Source organism: Tupaia chinensis, unplaced genomic scaffold, assembly GCF_000334495.1.
Source record: "Tupaia chinensis unplaced genomic scaffold, TupChi_1.0 Scaffold000429_1, whole genome shotgun sequence".
Taxonomy (NCBI): Eukaryota; Metazoa; Chordata; class Mammalia; order Scandentia; family Tupaiidae; genus Tupaia; species Tupaia belangeri.
The window spans coordinates 6683675-6696915 of NW_006159934.1; the positions used below are offsets into that span (position 1 = coordinate 6683675).

General features: G+C 42.1%; 1 protein-coding gene across 7 annotated transcripts in view; it reads right to left on the reverse strand.

Moving 5' to 3' along the window:
* Positions 1–13124, reverse strand: part of RABGEF1 (RAB guanine nucleotide exchange factor 1) — a 60147-nt gene extending 47023 nt beyond the window's left edge. For 2 of the 7 annotated variants that reach the window (XM_006155021.3, XM_006155017.3), the window contains exon 1: positions 13016–13124. The gene's annotated coding sequence lies outside the window, so the exon portion shown is untranslated. Of the gene's footprint in view, positions 1–12586; positions 12881–12996 lie in introns of those variants that run through there. The other 5 variants (XM_014590324.2, XM_014590323.2, XM_006155020.3 and 2 more) reach the window with 4 other exon arrangements.
* Between the last annotated feature and the right edge of the window lie 117 nt (positions 13125–13241).

Below are 13241 nucleotides of genomic sequence, written 5' to 3' on the forward strand. Positions count from 1 at the left end.
AGGGCCAGTGAGTGGCATGGTGGTTAAGGAGATAGAATTCCCACATGGGCTACCATGGTTCAAATCTCAGACCTGGCAACTTGCTTTCTAGCTCTCCCACTCTCATACTTTCTGTCTTTCTCTAGCAAAACTCATGTGAAATAAAGTAATTCTTTAAAAAAATTTATTTTTACTTAACTTTATTTATTTTAATTTGACAAGAGAGAAAGTGAGAAAGCAAGCCACTAGATCTGGAACTGGAATCACAGTCGGTCATGTGGAAGTCCAGCACTCTTAATCACCATACCACCTGCTCACCCCAAGTCTATGAAATTCTTACAATACCTGAACAAGTTAGAAAACATAAAAAGAGATTTCACACACTATATAGGATCCATATGTGAAAACACCTAGGAACTATTATAGTGAAAAAAATTATGTGGCATATATGTATCGTGATGTAGTATGAAAAAATTAAATATTATAAAAATGGTAAATATTCAAAAGTTTACAAGTTTACTGCAAATGACACACAAGAAAACCCTACAAAACTTTTTTTTTTTTTTTTGAGAGGTTTTTGCTACAGGGCGTGTGTACTTGCCAGAAAGACAGAGAGAGAGAAAGCAAGAAATCACCCTCCGGGGGGATGGCCATGCTGCAATCCCTTCTCTTCTCGGGATCTTGGGCACGCATGCACATGCGCCCAGCCTGAATTTAAGCCACTACATCCGGGACTCGAACTGTGGTTGACTACATGGGAGTCCAGCAACATAGCCACTATACCAACTGCTGGTCCCCCTACAAGACTTCTTGAAACTCAATAAAATAATTCCATATTTCATCAGCAATATTAAGAATTTTCTATTTTTAGAGATTTTTTTTTTTTTTTGCTATAGGGCATGTGTACTCACCAGAGATACAGACAGAGACAGAGAGAAGCAAAAAATCACTCCGTGGGGGGATGGCCACATTACAATTCCTTCTCCTCCAGAAATATGCACCTGGTGTGAGTTTCAAGCTGTTGGGTCTGGGACTGGAACTGCGGTCAGCCACATGGGAGTCCGGTGTCTTAACCACTACATCACCTACTGGCCCTAATATTAAGCATTTTTAAACAAATTTTAAGAAATCAATTTATTTATTTATTATTTTTAATTTGACTAGAGAGAGAGAAGGAAAGTGAGAAAGCATGCCACCAAGTCTGGGACTTGAACCACAGTTGGCCATGTGGGAGTCCAGCGGCTTAACCATCACACCACCTGCCAGCCCAAATATTAAGGATTTTTTAACAAATTAATTTTCTCAATTTGCATTTTCTGCAATCTAATTAAAATATTGTGAACTTACGAGCAAACCTGCCAAATCACCACAGGACAGAATGAGCCAAAACTGAATCCTAATGGTGATATACAAATAATTCAATAATAGAGGAAAGAGGAAAAAGAATTTTCAAAAAAACTCAATTTCAATAAAATTGTTCGAATTATGGGGCTGGACTACCACACGGTTGACCACAGTCAAGTCCCAAACCCAGTGGCTTGAAAATGATGCCAGGCACGTGTTTGTGAGTATTTCTCCTGGGAGGAGAATGGAAGAGAAGGAATTGTGGCAGGGCTATCCTCCCCTCAAGGGTGATTTCTCACTTTCCCTCTCACTGTCTCTGTCTCTTTCTCTCTCCAGCAAGCCCATGCACCATAAGGCAAAAACCTCTTTAAAAAAATTATTGGAATTAGCAAACTGATACCTCCAAGATTAACTGCCGGTATCTTAAAGAATTAAAGTTTTTAAAGACACACAGGAAAATGAAGAAGACAAATTATTAGTGAAACTTCTAAAGAGGTGAAGGTTATCTAAGCTTACAAGCTGCAGGAAAGCTCAAGAAGGAAATGAAACTTGAATACATAAACTGAAATGTCTATCTAGTTTTTTAAAGGTCCCCCTGTTAGCCAAAATAGAAAGGCAAATAAGAGACTATAAAAAAAAAATGTTTAAATAGAATAAGTATTTTACAATATTATAAATATTTAGAAATAATACTAATGAAAATATAATGTTTTGATAGCAGAATGAGAATAGAAGATCATTCACAAAATTCCTAGAAACAGAATGTCAAAGGATATGTGCATTTAAAATTTTTTAAATATACTACCAACTGGCCTGACAAAAAGTTGTTTCTACTTACATTCCCACTGGTAACATATGAGAGAATCTACTTCCTCACAACTTTAGAAACAACATTAACTTTATTTTTTGCCTATCTGACAAGCAAAGAACCCATATTATTTATGTGTGTGTGTGTGTGTGTGTGTATGTGTATATATATATATATATATGTATATATGTATAAATATACTCACACACACACATATATAGTTTTAATGTGCGTTTCCCTAAGAAGGTTAATTTATAGATATTAATTGGCCCTTGTATAATTTTCTTTGATGAAATGAACTGTTCATGTTCTTTGCTCACTTTTCTCCATCATTAATATATCTTTTAGGGCCAGCTCCATGGCCTGGTGGTTGGGGCAGCCAGATTCACATGGCGAGTCACATGGTTGGAGAGAAGTCTCAGACGCAGCAGACTGAAAAACAAACCAGTCCCGTGTGCATGCAAGCTCAAAAATCCCAAAAGGAGGTAGAGATGAAGGGATTGTGACATGACCATTCCCTGTAAGACTAGGGGCAGGGCGGGGTTATGGGGGGGGACTTTCTCTCTTTCTGTCGAGACATGTACCCTCTGAATACATATGCACCTGGCTTATTTTTTCAAGCCTTCAGGGCCAGGATTTGAACTGTGGTTGATCATCGGGGATCCCAATCCCCTTAAGCAGGCTACAGAGCCAGCCTTTTTTTTGTTTTAAAGAGGTTTTTGCCTTAGGATGTGTGTGTGCTGAAAGTGAAAAATCACCCCCCAAAGGCGATGGCCACAGCACAATCCCTTCTCTTCCATTCTCCCTGGATCTTGTGCATGCATGCACATACGCCTGGAGTGATCTTCAAGTCATTGGGTCCAGACTCGAATCATGGTCACCATGTGGGAGTCTAGCAAAGCCATCTGCTGGCCTCAACAAGTGATTTTTTAAAAATATTATCTTTTAGTACTAGACTTTATATTTCATGAAGACACTGTAGTTTTCATCAGACAGCATTTAAAATCTGTACCCAAGTTTTAGCAACTTTCATATCATTAAACTACACATTGCTTCCAAAATTAATGTGAATGTCACACAGAGAATCAATGTCAGAGTTTCAACGTTAAATACAATGAAACAAAGTACCCTAACACTAAGCCTGTCCAAATAATTCCAAATGTTAATCAACCCAGAGAATATAATGCAGAGTTTATTGCTGTTGGAATGAACAGAGCCAGCAGAGCAGCATTCTTAAGGAATGAGTTCTAAACAATCTTCGGTTGTACTTCATCACACCCTCTTCAGTTAAGCAAAACTGTGACTTTAATCTGAGCATGCCATTCTCCAGGTTAGCAGATGAAAACTACATGCAAAATAATTTGGCCACTCTATTCTATTCTCCACCATTCTCTGCTCTCCCAATGAAACAGTCAATTCTCGAATGGTTAATTTATTTAGTAATTAATCCTCTTTTAACTCTACTTAACATAATAACAAACTGCAATAATAAGGTGGCCTCTACGATTACAGGATTTTTTCCAAAGTTCTATGTCAGTTTTAGTTTTGCTGCAGCCATTTCACTCTTAGCTATTTGCTGTGGATGGGCACACACAGGTTAATAGAAATATAGAAGGCAATTTCCTCGATTGAAAATATATTTATTCAGGCCCAGCCATAGTGGTGCAAGCTGCTAAAATGCTGTGGTCTGTGACTACATAGAATGTGTGTGTTCAATTCCTGACCCAACCTAAAGGCTGGGTGCAATGCTGTACACCTATAACCCCAGTTACTTGGTGAGGATGAGGCAGGAGGATCGGGCGCCCAAGGCTAGCCTGAGCAACAAAGCAAAATCATGTCTTTAAATATCAATAAAAATAGGGACCAGCAGTTAGCCTAATGGCTATGTCGCTGGACTCCCACGTAGTCAACCGCAGTTCGCATCCCGGACCCAGTGGCTTAAAACTCACGTCAGGCGCGTGTGCGTGCGTGCTCGAGATCCCGGGAGGAGAATGCAAAAGGGATTGAGGTGTGGCCATCCCCCCTAGGGGGTGATTTCTCACTTTCTGTCTCTCTGTCTCTGTCTGTCTGATGAGCGCATGCACCCTATAGCAAAAACCTCTCAAAAATAAAAATACATATATATATATATATATATATATATATATACACACACACACATATCAATAAAAATAGAAGTTGAGTCAGCAGTTGGTGTAGTGATTAAGACATTGGATTCCCACATGGCTGAACACGGTTCGAGTCCTGGACATGGAGGTTTGAAAATCATGCTGAGCATGCGTGTATGCTTGATCCCCAAACCCAAGAGGCAAATGGAGGAAAAGGAACTCCAGCATAGCCATCCCCACTGGGGGCTGATTTCTTACTTTCCCTCTCTTGTCTCTGTCTCTGGTGAGTGCAAGCACTCTATGGCAAATCCTCCCTCCCCCCAAAGAAAGGATATATTTATTCTTATTAGGTGACACAATCAATCAAATCAAATAAAAATTCATACAAACCACATATGAACTACTAATTGCTAAACATCAAAAACTAAGGTGTTGATATACTATTCGAGGAGCTGAAACCTGAAAATGCCCAAACAAAATGATACAGTCAAACCTGTATAAACTGAAAATTTAAAGCACCCTAGGGACCAGTGGCTCAGCAGTAAGATACAAGTCTGTAAGGCAATCCCACATGGGAAGGTTCCCGGTTCAAATCCAGAGACCGGTTTGAGCGGATCCAAGCATATGCATGCCCATAATAAGAGGCTGGCTGAAGGTCATGCACAGATAGGGTCACCAAGATCCTGTTGGGGATAGTCACTCTCTTAGGGTTCTCTCTTCTGTCTCTCTCTCCCTGACTCATGAAAAAAATAAAGAAAAGAAAAAGACCTGGGCCTAACACAGTCTAGTTTCCCTCTAAAGGAATTTAAACAAATTCTGCAGTCACACAGGAAAAGCTTTAAAACTAAACTGAAAGCCTTTGAAAATCGAGAGTGAAATTTTTAGCAACATCTCTGTTCTCAGAAGACAAGATTAGAGTATAAAACCCAGCAAGGGCGGGATCCCTGTGAACTCAACAGACTCATCAGACTATCAGATGTCTTGGATAGGTACTGTTAGCAGTAAGGGCAAATCAGAGGAAAACAAAGTCTTCTGAAACCTACAACATGACCTCAACCCTCAGTTCTGTCCCTGAACTATTAGGTGATTAGCCCCAGCTTTACCTGCCAAACAAAGGAAGGATGGCTTCTTCTCTGAAAAAGAGCATTATCTGGAGCCTTTATCCACAATGCCCAGCATTCCTATAACTTAAAACTAAAAGGAATGAATAGATGCTCAAATGATCTAGGCACTGACATTAAAAGAAAGATTTAAATAGCAATATTAATGGGCCAGCCCCATAGGGTAGCAGTTAAGCCCTGTGCATAGGGATCTGGTTCCCATGTGGCTGACTGTGGTTGAATCCCAGCCTTGGCAGCTTGAAAAACACTCTGGGCAAGTGTGTATGTAGGCCTAGAATCCTGATGGGATAGAGAAAAGGAGGAAAAAGGATTGCAGCATGATCACGCTCTACTGGGGGAGTACTTTCTGTCTCTGGTGAGTGAATGTAACCTTAAAAAAAAAAAAAAAAAAAAAAAAACAGGGACCAGCAGCAGTTAGCGTAATGGCTATGTCGCTGGACTCCCATGTAGTCAACCGCAGTTCAAGTCTCAGACTCAGCGGCTTAAACTCATGATGGGCGCATGTGCATGCGTGCCCAAGATCCGGAGAGGAGAATGGAGGAGAAGGGATTGCAGCGTGGCCATCCGGGGGGTGATTTCTCGCTTTCTGTCTCTATGTCTCTCTCTGTCTGGCAAGCACACGCGCCTTATAGCGAAAACCTCTCAAAAAAAAAAAAAAAACCCCACTATTACTATTTTTTTTAAATGGAAAAGATATGCATCAGTATACTAAGAATTTCAACTGGGAATAGGAACTTGAAAGAATCAACGTGAAACTCTAGGTCTGGAAAGTATAATAACTAAAATGAAGAATCCAAAATAGGAGAAGGGTTGGGACCAGCAGTTGGCATAATGGCTATGTCGCTGGACTCTCATGTAGCCGACCGTGGGTTGGGTCCCGGACTCAGTGACTTAAACTCATACCAGGCGTGCGCGTGCATATGTGCCCAAGATCCTGAGAGGAGAATGGAGGAGAAGGGATTGCGGCGTGGCCATCCCCCCTGGGGGGTGATTTCTCGCTTTCTATCTCTCTGTCTCTCTCTGTCTCTCTGGCAAGCGCTTGCACCCTATAGCAGAAACCTCTGCAAAAAAAAAAAAAAGAAAAAATAGAGGGGACACGTTAATAGTAGACCCAACATAGTAGGAGAGAGAATTAGTTAAGGGAACAAGAGTCAACAAAATGTATCCAAACTGAAGCAGAGAGAGAAAAACCAACAGAAAATACAGAAAAACAGTCAGAGCCCATAGCCTAGTGGTTAAGGGCGTTGATCCCACATGGCTTACCACAGTTTGAACTATGGCTCAGGCAGCTTGACAAACACATTGGGTGCATGTGCGTGTGTGCCCAAAATCCCAACAGGGATGGGCTAAATGGCTGATATCATCACTTACAAAAGTGGATCTTGAACCTGATGAAGTTTATGTTGAGAAATAAAGTGAATGTCCCTTCACTGCCATTTGAAAAACGTATATACTTGATTTAAATATTGTCTCCACCATAAGATAAATTTCCTGGGGCAGTTAACATTATAATCAGAGTTTGTAGAAGCATCAAAAGTTAGAATATGGGTATAAAGCATGACCAGGACCTGTTAGAGGTCTCTTTCTCTATATCTCTCTCATGCATACAACCCTCTGGCATAAAAAAAAAAAAAAAAAGCAAAGAACACAGGGGAAAAAAACTTGGTCATTAGTCCACTCATTTTTCAAAAAGACATTTAAAAAGTAATGTCAAAAGCCCCATGAAAATGCAGTTAGGGAATCACAACATTATACAGCTATATTTAGGCAAGGACAGTTCCACCCACTGTTTACTGAATAAGGATGACATCTATTAGCACTGTGCCCAACCCAAGCAAGTATGGTATTTGAAAATGCAACTCTTCAATTTGATCAAAACATACAACTTGCAGGACATTTCATGTAAGATGAGTGGATCTGTTCCCATCTTTAAAACGTATTACATGTCTATGTGATAGAACATCTCAAAACCTACTTTTGGAAATGAATCTTAGGTCTATTGTTTGGTATCCCTCAACCCACCTCTACGTGAAGGTGAGGTGACATTCATTCAGATGTATGTCTTTGACAGACTCTTCCCTCTTTGTATGCCCCCATGAGAAAGCATGCCTGTTAAAACACATGGCTCTTGAGACCAGCAGATGGCATAATGGTTACCTCGCTGGACTCCCACGTAGTCATTCTTGGTTTGAGTCCCAGACATGGGTGGCTTAAAATTCACCTGAGGCACATGTGCATGCGTGCCCAAAATCCCAAGAGGAGAAGAGAGTGCAATGTGGCCATCCCCCTGTGGAGTGATTTCTTGCTTTCTGTCTCTCCAGCAAGCACACACACCCCTACAGCAAAAATATCTCAAAAACAAAAACAATCAAAAAAATAAAAGCCACATGGTTCTGTAAGTAACTGACACTACAAAATTGATGTGCTGGAGGAACTTGTCAGGAAGCACAAACTCAAACCCCACTGCAGATAAACTCAGAACAAAAGCTCCATTGAGAACAAAATATTTATGGAAGGTAGCCTGAAGAATGTGCCATGCGCCTACTTATCTAGATCATCTAAAACAGGTTCCTAAATTAAATCAGTCCAGAGGTCTAAGTGTTTGAATTACATTATTTTGCCAGTTCCAGACTGCTTTTACTTGAACTATTTAGATGTTATGTCAAGAACCTACACAATAAGGTAACAGAGTCTCTTGAAACACATGCTATAGTCACTTAAGGATGTAAGTGATGAGTTTCTCACTTTGAGAATCCAAAAGAGAAATTAATAGTCTTGTGTTTACTAACTATGTAACTGATTATATTCCTATCTGAATTGGCTATTACAAAGCAAAGCTGGGGCCAACAGGTGGAGTGGAGTTATGGGTGCTGGACTCCCACATGGCCAACCGCAGTTCAAGTCCCAAAATTGGTGGCTTGCTTCCTCACTTTCTCGCTCTCCTTCCCTCTCTAGTCAAATTAAAAAAACGAAAAAAAAAAGTAAAAAAAAAAAAACCTCTAAAAAAAAAAAAAAAAAGCAAAGGTACACCAACCAGTGGCATGTGGTGGTTAGGGCAGCTGGCTGGCTGCATTGTTTGAGTCCTGGACCCAGCAGCTTGAAAAATGTACTGGGTGTGTGTGGTCAAAATCCTGAAAGAAAAAAAAAAAAAAAATCCTGAAAGAAGACTTGAGAACAGACTGAAGAGTGGTCATCACTATTGGGAATACCGTCTCACTTTGCCCCCTCCCCCCCATATACAAATGCTCTGTAGAAAAAAAAAAAAAAAGCCAAATATATTAAATATTAATATTTAAGAGTTCGGTCCAACTACCTTGTGTACAGAGCTCATTCCTGTTCCCCCCCCACCACCTTTTTTTTAAGAGAGATTTTTGCTAAGGGCGCATGTGCTCGCTGAAGAGACAGAAGAGACAAAGAGAGACAGAGAAACACAAAGCGAGAAATCAACCCCCAGAGGGGATGGCCAAACCACAATACCTTCTCCTCTACTCTCCTCTCAGGATTTTAAGCACACACACACTTTTTTTTTTTTGGAGAAGTTTTTGTTATAGGGCTCGTGCGCTCGCCAGACAGAGAGAGACAGAGAGACAGAACGCGAAAAATCACCCCCCAGGGAGGATGGGGACTCCATTCTCCACTCGGGATCTTGGGCACGTACGCACACGTGCCTGGTGTGAGTTTTAAGCCACCGGGTCTGGGACGCGAATCGCGGTTGACTACGTGGGAGTCCAGCAACATAGCCATTACGCTAACTGCTGGTTCCCACACACATGCACATGTGCCTGGCATGAGTTTAAAGTCTTCAAGCTCAGGATTCTAACAGAGGTTGGCCATGTAGGAGTCCAATGACATAACCACTACGCCATCTGCTTGTCCCTCCTGTTTCCATCTTAATTCCCCCATCCTGAACTGGTCACCCACTTATTTCTATATATTACTGATAGTATATTTTCACATATCTTCTGTAAGCCATTATAAATCCTTCCTGGAACAAGATATGGTATAAGTAAATGATATATTCCACGTAGAAACATTTGTTTCATGGAATGAAGTGTTTGTTGCCTGATTCTAGAAGTGCCAAGCCAATTACAATATTTTAAAAAATTACAGCACAATAAGACATTTTCTTCAATTAATAAACATTTTATGAGTTCAATTTCTAAGGACATTTTCTTTCATGAAGGCTTCAACGGAAGCCTTTTTTTTCCTTCTAAAGGAAAAAAAAAAGAAAGTGCTTTCGCAAAAATCATATCTAAAATTAGAAAATTCTAACAGAGGAACTACAAAAATAAAACACTTCCATTATGTATTTTTAACTTTAGCACAGTAGAAAATTATAAACATACCCCTACATAAAAATCCCCCAAAAGCCCTTTTCAATTTTAAAATTCTGATCAAATCATCACACACACAATTACAACTGAGTATTCTGAGGGGGAACCAAAAAGATGAGGTTTCAAAGTGGTTCACAAGGTTGGCTTCCGTACAACTCTCCTAGGGTAAAGGAGGCTGCCAACCATTGTGGTGCAGCAGAGAATTTCGACTTCTAAAGGTTCTTGCCACATTCCTGCATCCTGCTTCAGGGCCTTCAGCAATCTCATGGCTGTCACTTGGGGAAAATAAAATGCTTACGACTTCTGCTGCGTGTAATAGTTTACCCAGTCATGAACATGCACTTACCATTCTGATCATAACTTCTGCCTTTTTTTTTCTTTTCTTTTTATTTTTGAGAGAGATTTTTGCTATAGGGAGTGCGTGCCTGCTGGAGAGGGAGAGAGTAAAAGCGAGAAATCAACCCGGCGGGGGGTTGGGGGGTGGCCACACCGCAATCCCTTCTCCTCCAATCTCCTCAAGATTTTGGCAACGCATGTGTGCGTGCCTACACACGCCCACTGTGAATTTCAAGCTGCTGGGTCTGGAACTCAAACCTCAGTAGGCCATGTGAGAGTCAAGAGCCTCAACCACTACGCCACCTGCTGGCCCATAACTTATGATTTTTTTTCTTTTTCTTTTTTTTTGGAGAGGTTTTTGCTATAGGGCGTGTGTGCTCGCCAGAAAGAGAGAGAAGGAGCAAGAAAAAGCAAGAAATCACTCCCAGGGGGGATGGCCACACCACAATCCCTTCTCCTCCATTCTCCTCTTGGGATCTTGGGCACACACGCCCAGTGTGAGTTTAAGCCACCAGGTCTGGGACTCAAACCGCGGTCGGCTACATGGGAGTTCAGCGACATAGCACTTATGCTAACTGCTGGTCCATAACTTGTGATTTTTAACTACATCCAATCAATTAAGCATAATCATAGTCCATAGCCCTTGTAGAGACGATAAACAAGGGAACCAGAATCAAGTAAATATGTTTTATTCTGTGATACAAAGTATATGTCCTACCCAATTGTCAGTAATTTCATCAAAAATACTATCTCACAGTTTTAACAGCACCATAAAAGTATCACCTTTCTTAAAGCATTTTAAGGGCTGTACCCAAACATCAAACTGATAAAATGAGTTAACCACTAAGTGGGATAAGAGACGATAACTCTTGTTGTTTCCCATGTTTAACAACAGTGTAGAGTATTTTAGGCATTTTGGCCATATGAAACAGCATACATGTTTCTACAGAGCTCTAATCATAGAGGTAAGCATTTAATAAGACTTTCAAAATGTCTGACCTTTACTTTGAAACTCTTGTATTTAATTTAGTGTGATAACTTTACTGATGGGCTATGAGTCTACTTGATAGCATTTCTATTCTGCATTACAGCAGTTAGGTTACACAGAGATCTTACCACATGTTAGAATTGGGTTATTTCTGCTAGGTAAATATGCCAGAAATAAAACTCACATAGTTTTAAGATTGAAATTTTATATCTCTAATCAAATACTGACAGAAGTAAATGAAATAGGATCTCAGTTCTCTACAGATGTAGCTATTAAAACGACCAAGTACTGATAATTTTCTTTTTTCATTGAAAACCAACATCAGAATTCAGTGAGTTACTTTCACTCCTCAAGTCACTAAGTACTCATTAAACACTTGCAGAGGCCCAATCAGGATTGAGAATGCAGTAGAAAAAAGCAGAATTCCTGTTTATGGAAGTTTATAAATTAGCTAGTCAGACACCCTTACACACACACGCAATTAGTAAATGAATATACAATTTAACCCAAACATTTTAATGATCAGAACAGATTAAAACACAAGACAACACAAATGCACTGTACTGGGCACAGTACTCATCAGTCACATGGAAGCCCAAGTGTAAGCTACATAAAATTCCACCTTACCCACACAATAATCCTACCTACAAACCTCCCTGGTTCAGTCACCATCAGATGAAAGACCACATTCCTGCATCTCTGCCTTGTGCTTTTTCATTTCAACAAAACGTACCTCCTTGTGTTACTGGTCTCCTCTCTCCCACATCCCCACTACCCCCAAGGTTCCCATCTCACCTTGTTGATCTGAATATTATTCACTCTTCAAGATACTTCCAGGAAGTATTCCCTCATCCCCTCCTCCACTCTCCATACCCAACAGGACGTCAGAAATGTCTAGTTCCTCAGTGCTCTATCTTGGTTTACAAAATTCATCTCAGGTATTGAGATTATCTTTACTGCTCCCCTCTCCTAAACTGGCTGCCTTGTAAGAAGCAGAAACATGACAGCTTTGAAAGTCAGACAAGTTCCAAATCCTGAACACTATTTAATCCCCTAAATAAGAACTAGTAAAACTTAAACGCTATTTATCATGAAATAGATTAACAACATAATCAAATCTTGCACCTCCAGCAAGGTTTCTTGGTACAACAATTTTAACTCACAAACTTAAAAAAAAAAAAAGTTTTAGGCTTACAGGGGTAAAGGACAAGTATTTTTTAACCTAAAAAAAAAAAAAAAAAAGTCTACAGCCAAAAATCCTACTCTCTAGAAAAATGCTGTGAGCTACTCCTAGTAAAATTTCGTATCTAATCTCAAAGGCAAAACGAGTACACCGGTGCCCACTGACATATTTCCCAACCACAGAGATTGGTCACCAGCGCTGAGACACCACCAGCTGTTTGTGACCCAGTCTCTAAAGCGGCTGATCCTTCCCTGTCTCTCCAATAAACTTCCGTGATGGGCATCGCCTCGGCTCTCCTCCAAGACGGCTCGGAAGCAGGGACTTCTGCTCGGAAACTCAGACCTACAACTTCGCCCTCAACCACGGGGCAGAAGTTAGTACCAACCTTCAAATCCCCGCGCCCCGAAGGGCAGGGCCCTCCCAGCGCCGGGACGTCTCTGTGCCCCAAGACCGACAGGCTCCGCGAAGTCCCGGCGCCCACTCCAAGGCCGGGCTGAGGTCTGGGTCAGCGCCTCCAAGCCAGGCGCGTTCTAGGGAGGTCCTCGGGAGTGGGAAGAGGGTCCTGGGCAGACCAACCGGCCAGCCACAGGTGTCCCTCCGGACTTGACGCACTGGACAGTGCGGGGCGAGCGAGGAGAGCCATCCCGGGAGGCGGCCAGGAAATGATGAGCGTCTGTCCGTCGGAGTTCGGCCGGGCCGTGGAGAACTACGAATGACCCAGCAGCCCTGGCCCTGGACGCCGCGCCGCCCCGCTCCCGGAGCTGAGGACGGCGCCGCCCTCGACCCCGTCCGTACCTCGACCGCCGCCCAGTACCTTGTCCGCGGTTCCACCGGCGTCGGGACCGCCGCTCCCCCCGCGTCGCTCGAGTAGGTCCAGGCTCGGCCACCGCTCCCCGCCCTCACACCCGCCTCCCTCTCACGCCCCGCCCCGGGCGCCGCGAGCGAACGCACGTCACGCGCGCGCACGACGTCACTTCCGGGGCCTTTGGCCCTGGCAGGGAGGCAGCTGCGGCTGGGTGGGAGGGGACGCGCCGGGGGGG